The sequence below is a fragment of the Schistocerca nitens genome, chromosome 2 (genome assembly GCF_023898315.1).
Source record: "Schistocerca nitens isolate TAMUIC-IGC-003100 chromosome 2, iqSchNite1.1, whole genome shotgun sequence".
NCBI classification, from domain to species: Eukaryota; Metazoa; Arthropoda; class Insecta; order Orthoptera; family Acrididae; genus Schistocerca; species Schistocerca nitens.
In genome coordinates, this window is record NC_064615.1 from 650,292,809 (window position 1) to 650,308,320 (window position 15,512).

At 41.4% G+C, this 15,512-nt stretch overlaps 1 protein-coding gene across 4 annotated transcripts in view; it reads left to right on the forward strand.

Moving 5' to 3' along the window:
• The window catches only part of LOC126236766 (conserved oligomeric Golgi complex subunit 4), a 128,836-nt gene that overhangs the window by 87,798 nt on the left and 25,526 nt on the right, over positions 1-15,512 (forward strand). The window lies entirely within an intron of this gene.

A 15,512-nucleotide genomic window follows, 5' to 3' on the forward strand; every position in this document is an offset into this window, starting at 1 on the left:
GGCTCAGTGTTGGACTGCATGGCAACGTGAGGGCAGGCACATTAATTGTCAAGATTCTGGTCAACCACATCTGACCACCACAAGGGAGGATCACTGTACTGTGTATCAGTCACCCCTTCATATCTGTGCCTGCTATCCAAGAACAAGTAATGGACTACCTGCAGCACTCTGTGTCATCCCACGCCATTATTCAGAGGCTAGCAGTGAGCTGCCCATACCACAACATGAACAGTGCATTTGGAGTGGTGCTGTGATGAGGAAGAGTGGACTGCTGATGAATGGCATTGCATAGTGTTCAGCTATGAACTGCAGTTCTGCCCTATAATGGATTGCCATCATGATCAAGTGGGGGGGGGGGGTCAGCTTGAGAAGAGGCCCAAGTATTCCATTGTTTTGGAGAGGCACAACACTGTTACTCCTGGCATGATGATGTGGGGATCTGAGGGTATCGCGTCAGGTTATGGCTGGTAATGTCACAAGGAATTCTTGATGGCAAAACGGTACATCACACACACTCTGCATCCTCATGTGTTACATCTCATGCAACAGTATCATGTTGCCATTTTTCAACAAGACATGCTGCATGATATTGAGGTACACCAATTGGCAACGAGATCCCCAGATCTGTGCTTGGCGGAACATGTGTAGAAGCAGCTTTGGAGTCGTATCTGTCGCTGCGCCACAATCCAGGATATCGCGGGGCCAGTTAAACAGTTGTGGGCCAGCTTGCCCCTGGGCAGAATACAATGGCTTTGTGACTCCCTTCCCAACCAATTTAGACAATACATCAAGGTCAGAGGTGGTAAGACGTCTTTGTACATTTAACTCAATTGTGTAATCATCTAATCATCGAAACATCACATACCATCTCAAGCCTTGAAGATTCATTTCGTTTCCTCCTCCACTTGTAGGTGCTTGCGTTTTTATGACAGGCAATGTATTTGACCAGAATATCTAAATAAGATGCATAGGTCACTCGGTGAAGTGTTCTGTTCAAAAGAGAATCATTAACTTGGCTAGAAAACCAAAAGCATATTAAGAATTAACCCACTTCTATAAGTGGTGTGAGATATGAAACAAATGCTGCCAACAGACAATTGTTTACCCAATTTAGAGTGAAACTGTAGGCAGCTTTAATCTGATATAGAAATACATAACATGTCCTCTGCTGCAGAATGCAGGTTCCATTCTGAAGTATCTCCGTGGGCTACAACCAACATGTTCTCCATGACAAGTTTTCATTCGGTTGTGTTCATTGCCTGTGAAAGGCAAGATTGTGGAATCATGTTATAGTGCTGCTTGCAGGAATGTTCATTTCCAGATGTGTTATGCATATCAAAGCAGCACTTGAATACCAAAGAAAAACCGATAAATATTTATTGGCACTAGTTAAGGCAATGTTTTTGAATGACCAGAAAGAATTGGTTATGTACAAAAATCATAACAATTTAAAATACTATGCCAGAGGCTTTAATTAATATTCCATTAAGCTTCTAGTTTCATACTGCATCAGTGGGTTGGAGATGGAAGCACAAAACTAATTCTGATAATATAGAAGCCACCACCAGTAAATATATTCTTAATTTCCTCAATCAGCTGTGAAGAAAATTTCTGTAAATAATTGGATAACTGTTTTGTGAAGGATCTGTAATTTTATCACAGATAGGTTTGACTGATAGCTCAAAGAGTTACTGAGATTCACCCTTGACTTGTCCCAAAGAATAACATATCTGATGAAGATAGAAAGATGTAATAACAGCCAGTGACAACTTCTTTTCACTATTTTTGTGGTAAATTTGATATAAAGATGCTAATAAGAGAGCAATAGTACAATGATTACGTGGTAACAGTAAATATTCCAATCAGTACAGTACTAAAGTCCTGGATGGGAAGGGACATATATTTATCTAAAATTTAGAAGAGCAGAAATGTAGAACTTTACACAAGCAATCATCCTTACTGTTTAAGTCTCTATCTACTGGATATTTAAAGATAACATTACTCAGTAATTTGAAAAATTCAAGCCAAGAACCTTTAATGTGTTGATTGGCCCCAGTGTTAATACATTCATGAATAATCATCAGTGTACACACAGATAATTGCAGGCAATATACCCCATCAATCCAAAACGTTTTAAAACTTCACTAACAAAAAATACAGGCAAGGTTTCTAGATAGTCTACTCTCCAGCATCCCCACCCCTTTTGCCTCCCGGATTCCTACTTGTCACTGTTGACACCTCCTTTGTATACACTAACATCCCTCATGCCCATGCTCCTATCACTATTGAACACTACTTTTTCCAACATCCTTCAGACTCCAAACCCTCTAACTCATTCCTCATATGCCTTACTAACTTTATCCTAACCCACAATTACTTCTCATTTGAAGGGAAGGTATGCAAACAAAATTGCGGCACAGCCATGGGCACACACATGGCACCCTCTTATGCGAACCTTTTTATCAGCCATCTAGGGGAGACCTTCCTAACCTCTCAAAACACCAAATTCCTTGTCTGATTCAGGTTCATTGAAGATATCTTCATTATCTGAACTCAGGGCCAAGACACCCTGTCTTCATTCCTTCACAACCTCAACGACTTCGATTCGATTTACATGGCCCTCCTCAACCCAGCGTTCCACCTTCCTACATGTTACGTCCTCCTCTCTGATGGATTCATCCACACTTCTGTCTACATTAAACCCACCAACTACTAGCAGCACCTGCATTTTGACAGCTTTCATCCCTTTCACACCAAAAAATCCCTCCAATATAGCCTGGCTACCCAGGGACAATGTATCTGCAGTGACAACAATTATCCTGCTCAGTATATGGATGTTCTTGCCATTTCCTTAACAGACAGGCACTATCCCCCAGACCTAGTCCGCAAACAGATCATCATGACATTTCCCTCACACCGCCCCTAATAACCCACCACAAAGGAGTGTCCCCTTTATCACCCAATACCACCCCTGACTGGAACAACTGAACCACATCCTTCACCAGGGCTTTGATTACCTATCATCGTGGCCTGAAATGAGGGACATCCTTCCTGAGATACTTCCCACCCCCTTCTAAAGTCATGTTCCATCAGCCACCCAACCTCCGTAACATCCTAGTCCATCCCTATGCCACTCCCAATCCTGACCCCTTGCCACACAGGTGATATTACTATGGAAGACCCAGGTGCAAAACCTGCCCAATCCACCCACCCAATTCCAGTCCTGTCATAAGTTTATCGTATGCCATCAGGGGCCGGCCACCTGTGAAAGCATCCATGTCATTTACCATCTCTGCTGCAATCATTGCACAGTTTTTTATATTGGTATGACTACCACACAAATGTCCACCAGGATGAACAGCCACTGCCAAACTGTGGCCAAGAGCAAAGTAGACCACCCTGTGGCACAGCATGTATCTGAACATGACACATTCGATTTCAATGGCTGTTTCACTATTCAAGCCATCTGGATCCTTCCCTCCACCACCAGCTTTTCTGAACTGTACAGATGGGAGTAGTTATCCTTACAACACATTCTCTGCTCCCGTAATTGTCCCGGCCTCAACCTACGGTAATATACTGTCACCGAGCGAGGTGGCGCAGTGGTTAGACACTGGACTCGCATTCGGAAGGACGACGGTTCAATCCCGCGTCCGGCCATCCTGATTTAGGTTTTCCGTGATTTCCCTAAATCACTCCAGGCAAATGCCGGGATGGTTCCTCTGAAAGGGCACGGCCGACTTCCTTCCCCATCCTTCCCTAATCCGATGAGACCGATGACCAAGCTGTCTGGTCTTCCCCAAACCAACCAACCAACCAACCAATATACTGTCCCCACACCTTCCACCCAAAAGTTTCCACCCCCCTCTGTCCTATCATCATATCTCCCATCCCGTTTATCCTCAGCCCTCTGCCAATGCATCTGCTTGTCTGTCCATGCTCCTCTCCTTTTTTTTTCTGCTCCTTTTTCCCCACTTCCTCATGATGCATCTGTTGGTAATCTTGTTCTTGCACACTCCATCAGACAGCGTTCATATCTCTCCCCACCTGTACACTACTATCCCTTCCCTTTTCCCTTCCAGCTTGCAGCACGCATCTCACATGATGTTGCATTCCAGTTCGAGATGCTGGAGTTGGTGGTTGTGTGTGCATGATGTGTGCTTGCTTGCTTGTGTGTGTGTGTGTGTGTGTGTGTGTGTGTGTGTGTGTGTGTGTGTGTGTGTGTGTCCTTTACTGACGAAGGCTGTGGCTGAAAGCTTTATGTGAGTGTCTTTTAATTGTGCTGTCTGAACTTGAAGTGTCTTCTTTATAGTAAGTAGCAATCTGTCTTTTTGTACATTGTTACTAAAATACCACTATTTTGTATTTATTTAAATCTGTCGTGTAATTTTTGTGTGACTTTCCTCATTTTAGAATGTTTATTAGCTTTATTATTGCATTCAATAACACTGGGAGACAATACTCAACAATCTCGTGCACTTTGCAGTATGAAAATAAGTTTGCTTTACATTAGCAAACTACAATAAAGTAGTATTTATTTTTATCCATGTCATTCTGCTTGTTAGCAGCATTGTGTATTATGTACGCCATTTGTCTATAAAGGTTCAAAATTGATTTTATTCCTAGTGTACAAGAATCAGTGCAGTAATGTGATATAAAATATGCATTTGCCTAATCAGTTGTGAGCAGTCAGTGTTAAGAAGTGGATGTATGACTGCAGTGTGTCGATTTTGTTGTCACAAATCACAAAGGAGCAAATGTCCAAATAAAGTTTCAGGACATTCTCCAGAATGTTTGGAAGAAGAGAAAAGTTAGTCCGTCACACAGTGACCCCCCCAATGAAAAAAAAAAGCTACACCTCAACAACTGCCATGACTTGATTAATGAGAAATGCAGATACTTATTTCTGGGAAAAAATCAGTATAGGTAATGAGACATAATGTCATCAATATGAATGTACCACAACATGATAAAGAGTCAATGTTTTAATGACATAACAGACATTCAAGACAATGAGACAACACCCCAATAAAGGACTTTTATGACAATTTAACACAGTTGTATGAACATTCAGTGTATTGTCCTCAAGTAGGGGGTATATTATCTAGAAACCTGAAGCATTAAAACCATCCTCTTAACTCTTCTGTATTTTTTGTTAATCAAGTCTTAAAACTTTTTGGCCTGGTGAGGTATATTGCCTTCAATTATCTGGAAGTGTACACTGATGATTATTTATATTACTGTGGAAGACCCAGGTGCAAAACCTGCCCAATCCACCCACCCAGCACTTCCTATTCCAATCCTATCACAGATTTATCCTACCCCATCAGGGTGAAAGCAGCCATGTTATTTACCAGCTCTGCTGCAATCATTGCACAGTTTTTAATATTGGTATGACTACCAAACAGCTGTCCACCAACATGAACAGCCACCACCAAACTACGGCCAAGAGCAAAGTAGACCAGCCTGTGGCACAGCACGTAGCTGAACATAACACACTTGATTTCAATGGCTGCTTTACTACCCAAGCCGTCTGGGTCATTCCCTCCACCACCAGCTTTTCTGAACTGCACAGATGGGAGCAGTTATTCTTGCAACACATTCTGTGCTTCCATAATTATCCCAGCCTCAATCTACAATAATATACGGTCCCCCCCCACCCTCCACCAAAACGTTTTTCACTCCCTCCCTCCTATCATCTCGTACACTACTATCCCTTCCCCTTCCCCCTCCCCTTTCCTCTTTCCCTTCCAGATTGCTGCTTGCATCCCTTGTGATGTTACATTCCGGCTCAAGATGCTGGAGTTGGTGGTCATGTGGGCATGAGGTATGCTTGTGTGTGTGTGTGTGTGTGTGTGTGTGTGTGTGTTTTACTGACAAAGGTTGTGGCCGAAAGCTATATGTGAGTATTTTATTTGTGCCTGTCTGCAAGTTGACGTGCCTTCTTTATGGTAAGTAGCAATCTGTGTTTTCGTACACTGTTGATATTCCTACCTGGAGTTCCCATTGTTGGATATTTTATTAAGTGCGAAACTTGTTGAAACAATTCCTCACTGAAGTAAGGCAAAAGAACATATTACTTTCAGAATGCTTCACATTTTTCAGCCATGAAGAAATCAGTTTTGGCCATTGGAGGTAGTGAGTCATTTGATTTTCTATTCATTTTGTTGCCTTCTTTCTTTCATTACTTTCGTCTTCATTAATATCTGTGTTTATTAGGAAAATCTTTCCTTTTTCAGTGAAAAATTTGTGTGTGTAAATTTTTGGCAATGTCCATATTGAAGAAGTAGTACCACATTATTTGATTTCTTTGCAACTTCTCTTAAAGTGCAATATTCTTCTACACAAAATACAGTTCAAAAATGCCGACTTGAAAAAGAAATGTAATACCCATGTTCCCAAGGCCTGTGTTCTGTCAGTTATTCTTGCAATATCTCTTCCTGTCAGCTGTATATATTTCCTATTTGCGACTTTCAGTATTATTGGTTTCAGATCATGAAACATAGTCTTCCTTAGCTGGTGATGCTAAGCATTTGACATTACGGAAAATGAAGCCTCTGACTTGACTAGTGCCCCGGCAGGTTGACCATCAATGTGGGATTTCATGACACCTTGGTGACTGACGCCCTTGAAGGATTTTTATCTGTGGCAACCTCACCTCCATAGGTTATTGTCTCATAAGTTTCCCTGAATTGGGCTGCTATTGTGATGATTGATGTTTGGCAGTATAGTAGTATCTAAAACTTGTCTTCTACCTTTGCAGCAGTGTACAACGTATTCATGGAATCCACTGTGGAAACATACAGGTTTGTTATTCTGTCTTCAGCAGTCTGTTCTTCTGTGGGGTGTTATACTTGGCCAAGTCAGTTCTCAATGGCATGTTTGATTGGTGACAGTGACTGGTGCTAAAGACTGATAGCCCTTTCGTTCAGAATTCTCTATTACCTCCTGATGTATGTGGTCAATATTCACAGCTACTCTCTCTCTTGCTTACTCAGTCTGACAGTTCTGGATGTCATAAAATGCTGTATCTCTTCTCTTACTACCTGGTTTATGAGAGAGGTGAGGTCGTGGTGATCTTAACAACTGCCATAGTGACCACATTCAGGAGTAGCTCATCCGTCTGTTTTCTGTTGCATTTTCTCAATGCATTGCCACCACTCAATGAAGTTCTTGGTTGTTGTGGCATCCTTTACCAGAAGTATCAGGTTTTGTTGGCTTGTGTTATACTTGGATTTACAATGTTGCATAGGATCAAAACATTCCTGTCCCTGCTATCAAGCTTCTCTTAGTGGTTTTCAAACCACTACAGGACTATGCTGCCCATGTAAAAGTACACATTCACCACACATCATGTCATCCTACCTATTGTACGAGGCATGTCCAGAAAGTAATTACCATTTTAGCAAAAAACTTATTAAAACATTTTTCAAACCAAAATGTATTGTTACAAAAAAGAGCATTTATTAAACTATTTTTCTCCAAAGATGCCACCATTGTTAATATATTTGTCATACCAGGAAACCGTTTCCAAGCCCTCTTCTTAAAAAGATGCCACCAGTGAAGACAGCCACTGCTGAACGCCATTTTTTGTGCCATCGTCATTGTCAAAAGTACTGTCCTCTAAAATCACACTTAAAGTTAAAGAATAAGTTGTAGTCACAATGTGTGAGATTGGGACTGTATGGCAGGAGATCGAACTGTTCTCCACCAAACTGTTGAATAAGGTTTCGAGTGACATCAGCATAATGGGGATGTGTGTCGCCGTGAAGCAACACAGTGCCTTGGCTGAGCATTCCATGGATTTAGTTTTGAATTGCACTCCAAAGTTTTCTTGGTGTTTCACAGTATTGTACTGCATTGATGGTTTCACATATGGGAAGGAACTCAACAAACAGAATGCCCTTTCTGTCCCAGAACACAATGCACATGATTTTTTTGTGCTGAGAATGTTGTTTTGAATTTTTGCTTTTTGGGAGATCATGAGTGCCTCCTCTCCATCGAGTGTTTCTTTTATTCTGGAGTTCCACGACAAAGCCATTTTCATAATTAGTCACAACTCTGTTTAAGAATTCATCTCCCTCATCATTGTATCAGGAAAGAAATTTCAAAGTACTGACAAGTCACTCCATTTTGTGTACTTCTGTAAGCCTTTTCAGAATCCAGTGGGAAGACAATTTGAAAAATTTGAGTGATTTGTGGCAATCTCATGCAAAACAAATTTTGAAATTTGTGGGAAACTAACAAAAAGCTTTCATATTGTGAACTGTCTGTTTTCCCAAGTTTTCTCATTCACTTTCTCAACCAAATCATCAACAGCAGAAGGTCGCACATTCCAGCTTCATCTTGAACATTGATCTGTCCATCATTGAATTGTCTCACCCACTTTCTCACAGTTCCATCAGTCTTTACATTTTCACCATAAATCTCTACAAATTGATGATGAATTTCAGCTGGTTTAACATTCTTTGCATTCAAAAACATCATTACAGAATGCCCTTCACAGTTGGCAAGCTCAGAGATTGTCTTTAACATTTTGAACAATCACTGACAAATGTAAACATAATGCAGTCCAGCTATAATGGTGTCAGTTGAAAGACAATGAACCAGAGAGATGAGTGAGGATGTGCAGAAATGTGAGACTAGTGCTGCAGTGGCGGTAGAATGAAATTGTACTTACTTTTCAGACATGCCTCATATTTGGCAAATTGGTCAAATTCTTGGAGCCTTTTCATCAGGTGCAGATGAACACCTGTGGAAAATCCTATGAATTCTTGACTTAAAGGTGACTTATTGATGTTTTGGATTCAAAAATTTGTAACTTTACCAGAAAGTAGTCATAATGTTATTCTCAGATGGTACTTCTGCAGGCATCACAAGCACTTATAGACTGTGTTAGATAAGAACTCCAGACTGATGAATTCCAACGAGTGCACATAACACAATTTGCCCTGGGTGATTGTTTGCCATTGTAGATGTTTTCTCACCATCATCAACAAGACAAGTTCCAGTATTTAGTCGAGATGCTCAATTAAACTGTGAAGCATTTGTTAGTGTAAAAAGCTACTCAGGCTCAGAGAAGGAAACTGCCAGCAAGGATCATAAGATTGTAGGTGGTCAAGGGCAAGTTGAATCACTAATTGTCACAAGCAGTAACAATTCATTCCTAAAGATATGTGTGTAAGGACAACTGAACCTGTCCAGAAAGGACAGCTTATTGGCATTGGTGAAGATTCATGCTCTGTTAACACTACAGAAAATGTAGGAGAGGAAGCTGCCAGTGGGATCTGGCATGGCTGAGGGATAATGCCAGCAATTGTTAGCTGTTTTGCAGCAAGTTTTGGATGTTTTCAAATCAGGAAAGGAAAAACAATAGACTAAGCGGGCCATGGTAAAAACCATACCAACGGTGGAAATCACCCATCAATTAGCCAGCACTTGTATAGGATGTCACTGGCCGAATGATGAATAATCTGGAAGGGAAAATATGCTGCATGATGACATCATTTAACCTTCAGAGACCTTGTTACTCTCCTGTGATCCGTGTGGAGGAGGAGGATAGCCTATGGTGTCTCGTGTCTCTCTATCGACTATCTACAAATGAACAAAATCACGCAAAATATTTCTACCCATTGCTGTACATCGATGACATGCTACACTACTTGTTAGAAGAAAATTGTTTCTCAGTTCTTGACATGCGAACAGGCTAATGGCAAATCGAGAATGACAAGGGTGACAGCCTGTCCGAGGCCGACAGTCTTTTTGATTTCAGGGTTATGTCATTTGGACTAACACTCCAGCGACATGTGATGGACAGCTTGCTTTGACATCTTCAGTTGATGTGTCTTTTAAGAATATCTGAGCTGCTTGATAACCATGTTGAATTGTGTCCACACTGTAGGCCTCCAACTGAATCTGAAACTGCATGTCTTCACCGCCCAAAAAGTAAAAATCTGATTGACGATGGAGTCCATCCCAATGCAGAGAAATAAGAGCAGTCACAGGTTTTTCTGACTCCATGTAACATCTGCAATTTGAGAAGTTTCCTCAGAATGTGCTCATAGTGCTTGCAGTCCATAAAGGACTTCTGTACCAAAGCAAATTCCTTGCAAGAGCTATTGCATGGAGCCACTAAAATTTCCTGGGAAATTGTGCAATACAGCTCTGTCTTTTCCTTAACGAGACTCTAATATCTTCTCCAGTCCTAACACAGTGTGATGAGAATGCCAAGGCAAAAGTTCACATGATACTTGTAGATATGGGTAGATGCAATTCTAGTACAAATTCAGGAAGGTGCTGAAAACGTGATGGCTTATGTTTCTAGACTACTTGTCAAGTATAAAAAGAACTATTCTACATACGAGAATGAGTGTCTCGCATTTTTTTCGGCCATCAATGTGTTCCAACCATATTTATTTGGTGAATGATTCATTGTTGTAATGGACCACCATTCTCTGTGTTGCATGAGTAGCCTGAAGGATCCATTGGGTCAACAAGCAAAACAGACATTGAGGCTTCAGGAGTATGACATCACAAAGGTATACAAAAATAGATGCAGACACAAAGGTGCCAAATGTCTTTCAAGGAATCATCACTGCATTAAATGACCTTGCTGCTAAATGAAGGAAAATACAGCATTGATGAAAACTACAGAAGTCTTGAGGAATGGAGAACTAGTGAAAGGCAAATTCAAACTAGTAAACAGGACATTTTATGAGGAACTATGATTCACTGAGGCAGAAGTGGTTGCTCATCATCCAAGCCCATCTCCAACCAGCTGTCCTAAAGTTTTTCCATGATGCTCCAATATCTGGTCACCTGGAATTTGTGAACTCTCTAGACAGAATCAGATGCAAGTACCAATCATTAGATGGTATGTGATTCACCATAAGGAACGCCAGCAACAGAAGCTGTGCTGTTATTTATGTACATAAATCTGAAAAGAATTCAAATTAAATTATGTATAAAAAATGTAACTGGACTTCAAATACTACATGGTATTGCATCCGAACTAAATATTTTCCAATAAAAATTGTAGAGTGTAAAGATGATAAATGACTGACAATTGTTGATTCATAATAAATCTGCATTTTGAAGAATTTTTATTCACACAGAAAAAATTGTGTTGTTATTTATCAGACAGTGCTGCTGTCCTTTGAAGTAAAGTACCTACTCCCCAGAAAAGTATGTAAGCTGTTGTGTGGAATCAAGATCTACCATTTCAGTGAAAATAAATTATCAACTGGTGGAGTTGACAAACTTGGTGTGAAAGTGTGGTTCAGTAAAGTTTCCTGCTACTGAAGTCTGTTTAAAAAAGGAGGTTCCAGAAGAAATATGACAAGAATGTATCACAAGTTCTTGTAAGGACATATGCGGAACACCAAGGCAGTTTAATCTATCACAAACAACATTACATCACATAGCACATAAGACACCACCTTTATGTGTATATGACTGAAGACATTTAAGAACTGGATCCTCTTGACAGGAAGACCCTCCTTAATACACTTGTTTCCCCCACTTGCAGCTGTGTGTTTTATGACCCATCTTCTAATTTCTTATGATGAGTCTGTATTTGGCCTCTTGGCTGCTGTGACTGGGTGCAGGACCTGAGGTAACGTGATGCATCACCCTAGCCCCCATCTCCACCCACATCGTCGCCTGTGCCCCGCCATGTGGAGGTGGGCCATTTTGTTATCTATTTTGTTTTGTTCTTTTCTGTTAACACTGCAGCATGTTTGGAAAACTTTTTGAAATTAACAAAATTTCACAGTTAAATAGATAAGATTAAAATATAAATGTACTTAAATGGGGTTAATAATATGGAAAAAGGAAAAGTTAGAATGTATGGTAAAGAAAAACAAAAAAAAGAGAGAGAGAGAGACACTCCCTTCAGAGTTGCGAGTGGTGGTGAGAGTTTTGGGATTTGACTTTGACACTGACCACCATTTACAATTTTTAATTGCTATGTTCTATCTTAATACGTGGTGCAGATTATTAACTATTTACATTGCCATTTGTCTGAATTGTGTTACACATTACGTTGAACACTTTCCATTGAGCTCTACTCTGTGTACTCCTTGTTGTCGTTGCATTTTGGCTAGCCTTCTGTACTGTCTTGTACTTCAGTATTCTGCATAGATAGAATTTGATACATCGTTTGTTTGAGAGTAAAGTTCTGACTGTTGCCGTGTATATCTTATCAGTGTGTTTATAGATTGTTCTGTGTTGTTTGGGTCAATGTGTAGTGTGTGTTATGTTTGTGAGCTGTCTGCAGAAGATGACTATGGTTCTGGGGAACCTTCTTCTGCACATGTTCATCTGGATGTCTGTTGCAGACACACTGGTCAAGTGAGGAATTGTACCTTACCACTGCTGGGATCGATATGTTTTAGTTTAGTCTTTCCCTGAGGTCAGTTAACAAGGTGCACAGTCTCTAACCTTTATAGCTGTAGTCCCATTCACCTTGGCAGGTATCCAAATGCCAATTTTTTATCTGATGTCTCATTTATATGGGTACTCTGTTGCTCTCTCGAACTTGGTCTGGTCTCCCCATCTTAAGCAAGAACATCACCGCTCTTTGTCTTACCATGAGGTCTATCGGGAAATCTCCATTTACCTCATGCAGTGCTTCCTCTGAGGATTAGTTGAAGACCCCTGACAGTCTTAATAAGACACTTCTTGGATAACCATGCATGTTAGCACACCACTTTCAGGCAAAAAAGTGCCCCACCCAGAATTGAACCTGTCCGATGGATTAACAGTGAGGGCCAGTGTGCCAGCCAGCCTGGATGAGGATTTTAGGCAGTTTCCCATATCTGACTAGGTGAATACTGGGCTAGTACCCACAACCCATCTCAGTTGCAGTTCGGCTACATGCCGACTCTGTGTAGATTTGGAAGAAAGGCGAAAAAGAAGATGATACTGTTGAGAGGAATCCCACTGTTGGTAAGCTGAATCACACTCATAAAATTTCAGACTTCTGTGGAAACATTTTTTCTGCAGAAGACCCTTTGTATCTATCTGAATTGTATCCCAATTTGGGATACACAATGTGCATACCTAGTCTTAAAATATTCAGGATAGCACAAAACAATATGTCTAATGTGGGGTAGTGAAATAGACATTTGTCCATTCCCTTGTTGAAAACTAGTTACTGCTGTAGTGTATATTTAATGTATTGGAGCAGTTTGTATACCACCAGACATTGGATCTTCAACCCGTCAGATGCACTCATTGGTATTTTACTCTTCACAACAAGATCTGTTCAAAAGTTCTTAAATGACAAATATTGAGTTCCTGGCTTAAATGTAATGTACTCATTCGGTGGTGATAGCCATTAACTCTCAAAGAGCTACTACCCTCTGCCCCCCCGCCCCGCCCCCTTTCCAATCTGGGTGGTGCATGAAACAATGTGAAAAAATTGAAAATGGAAGAAATGTATTCTATGAGAATACTTGTTAGGCTCTTGCTCTCTAAGTCAGTAAAGATATTTCAAGAAATTAAGTGCAGATGTGATGTTGTTCATAGCAGAATTGATCCACTTATAGCAGTGCATTTATTGGTGGAAACTAGATTATTGGAAGAAAAGGGAAAATGAATATTTTTTTATGCATGTTACACACAAACATATTTGTACAGGTAGAGGACGGTAAAGGCAACAGTATTTGACTCAATGGAAAAAATTTTTTTTAATGTTTGATACCAGATTAGTAAATATTTTAAAGATGCCAGATGATGTAGATCAGTGCAGTTCATGCAGTTAAGTGAATTTCAGTAAGGGGGATGTAGAAAACTGAAGAAATCTGTTTAGGAGTTTTTCAATGTGTTGGATGCAATGTGTCAACAATGTTTCAATGTTGATCCTCATGGTCTTAGGAATCTCCACATTCTTGGCACCCTGATTTTTCAATGACAGTGATATAAATTTGTATGATTGAACCATTTCTTGATACAATCATCCACTGCTGCAGCCCAGATTAGGACTAATGTTGCTTTCAATATGTCAGCTAGCGAATGTTGAAAATGGGTGGAACAAGCATAATTGCTGCTAGCAAAGCAGCCTCCCTCCATTTGTGTAGCAAACAGCTCAACTAGATGAATGAATTGTGCAAAGTTGTGCGTAGTGATCAATGCAGATTGCGTCATGCCATCAGTGATGGTCCTTAATGCTAACTAAGATAGCAGCAGTTACCAGACTGTATCAAGCAGCATATACAGCCATCATGGTGTGGCATTCTGCTGTCCGTCATACAGTGTCAGGTAGATGTATTCTTTCAATATAGCAATGCCAACACACACACCTCGAGTTACCTGAGGAGCGCCAAATGTTCAGGAACTCCCTGACCAAAATTATTTCATGACTCGTCTCCTGTAGTGCACATGTGAGCCATGGTAGATTGCATCTCCCCTGATCTGCATTACTAACAATATGCCTTGACCAGTTGTGGCAACATGCAGAAGTTACATAGAGTACTAACTCTGAACCTCTTCACTTCCTGCATTACACTTGGGACTGGTAATTTTTCTCTGCATACAGAACACAGATAACATCAAAGATACATGCACCAATACTTTGCTAACCCTCCACACGGGCCGGCCGCGGTGGTCTCGCGGTTCTAGGCGCGCAGTCCGGAACCGTGCGACTGCTACGGTCGCAGCTTCGAATCCTGCCTCGGGCATGGGTGTGTGTGATGTCCTTAGGTTAGTTAGGTTTAAGTAGTTCTAAGTTCTAGGGGACTAATGACCACAGCAGTTGAGTCCCATAGTGCTCAGAGCCATTTGAACCCTCCACATGGTATCATTACCTACTGCAACAAGTTTCAGCACTCTGTGTTGGCAATTACACGTAATAGAAATATTAGATGGATAAACATATTTTCCTACAAGTGGGACCGAAGAGGTGAAGATGGGATACTGTATCTCTATGAGTGTCTTTCTGCACGATAGCAGGACGGTGTTGTAAATACTGAGAGCTGTGTGTAGGAGAGCTGTAGTCTCAGAAAATCTGTCCATAGATATATGGCTATGTACTGAGAGTCATACATCTCAATAAAACTTCACTCTTGAGAGGCCATTACTTAAGAGTGCTCGGTTTTCATTTTGCATAAGTTTACATTCTTGGAGGGCTTTTAAGGCATACTGTTTAATTTTGATCTCTCTCTCTCTCTCTCTCCCTCTCCCTCCCTCCCTCCCTCCCTCCCTCCCTCTCTCCCTCTCCCTCCCTCCCTCCCTCTCTCCCTCTCCCTCCCTCCCTCCCTCTCTCCCTACCTCCCTCCCTCCCTCTCTCCCTACCTCCCTCTCTCCCTCTCCCTACCTCCCTCTCTCCCTCTCCCTACCTCCCTCTCTCCCTCTCCCTACCTCCCTCTCTCCCCCTCCCTCCCTCCCTCTCTCCCCCTCCCTCCCTCCCTCTCTCCCCCTCCCTCCCTCCCTCTCTCCCCCTCCCTCCCTCCCTCTCTCCCCCTCCCTCCCTCTCTCCCCCTCCCTCCCTCCCTCTCTCCCCCTCCCTCCCT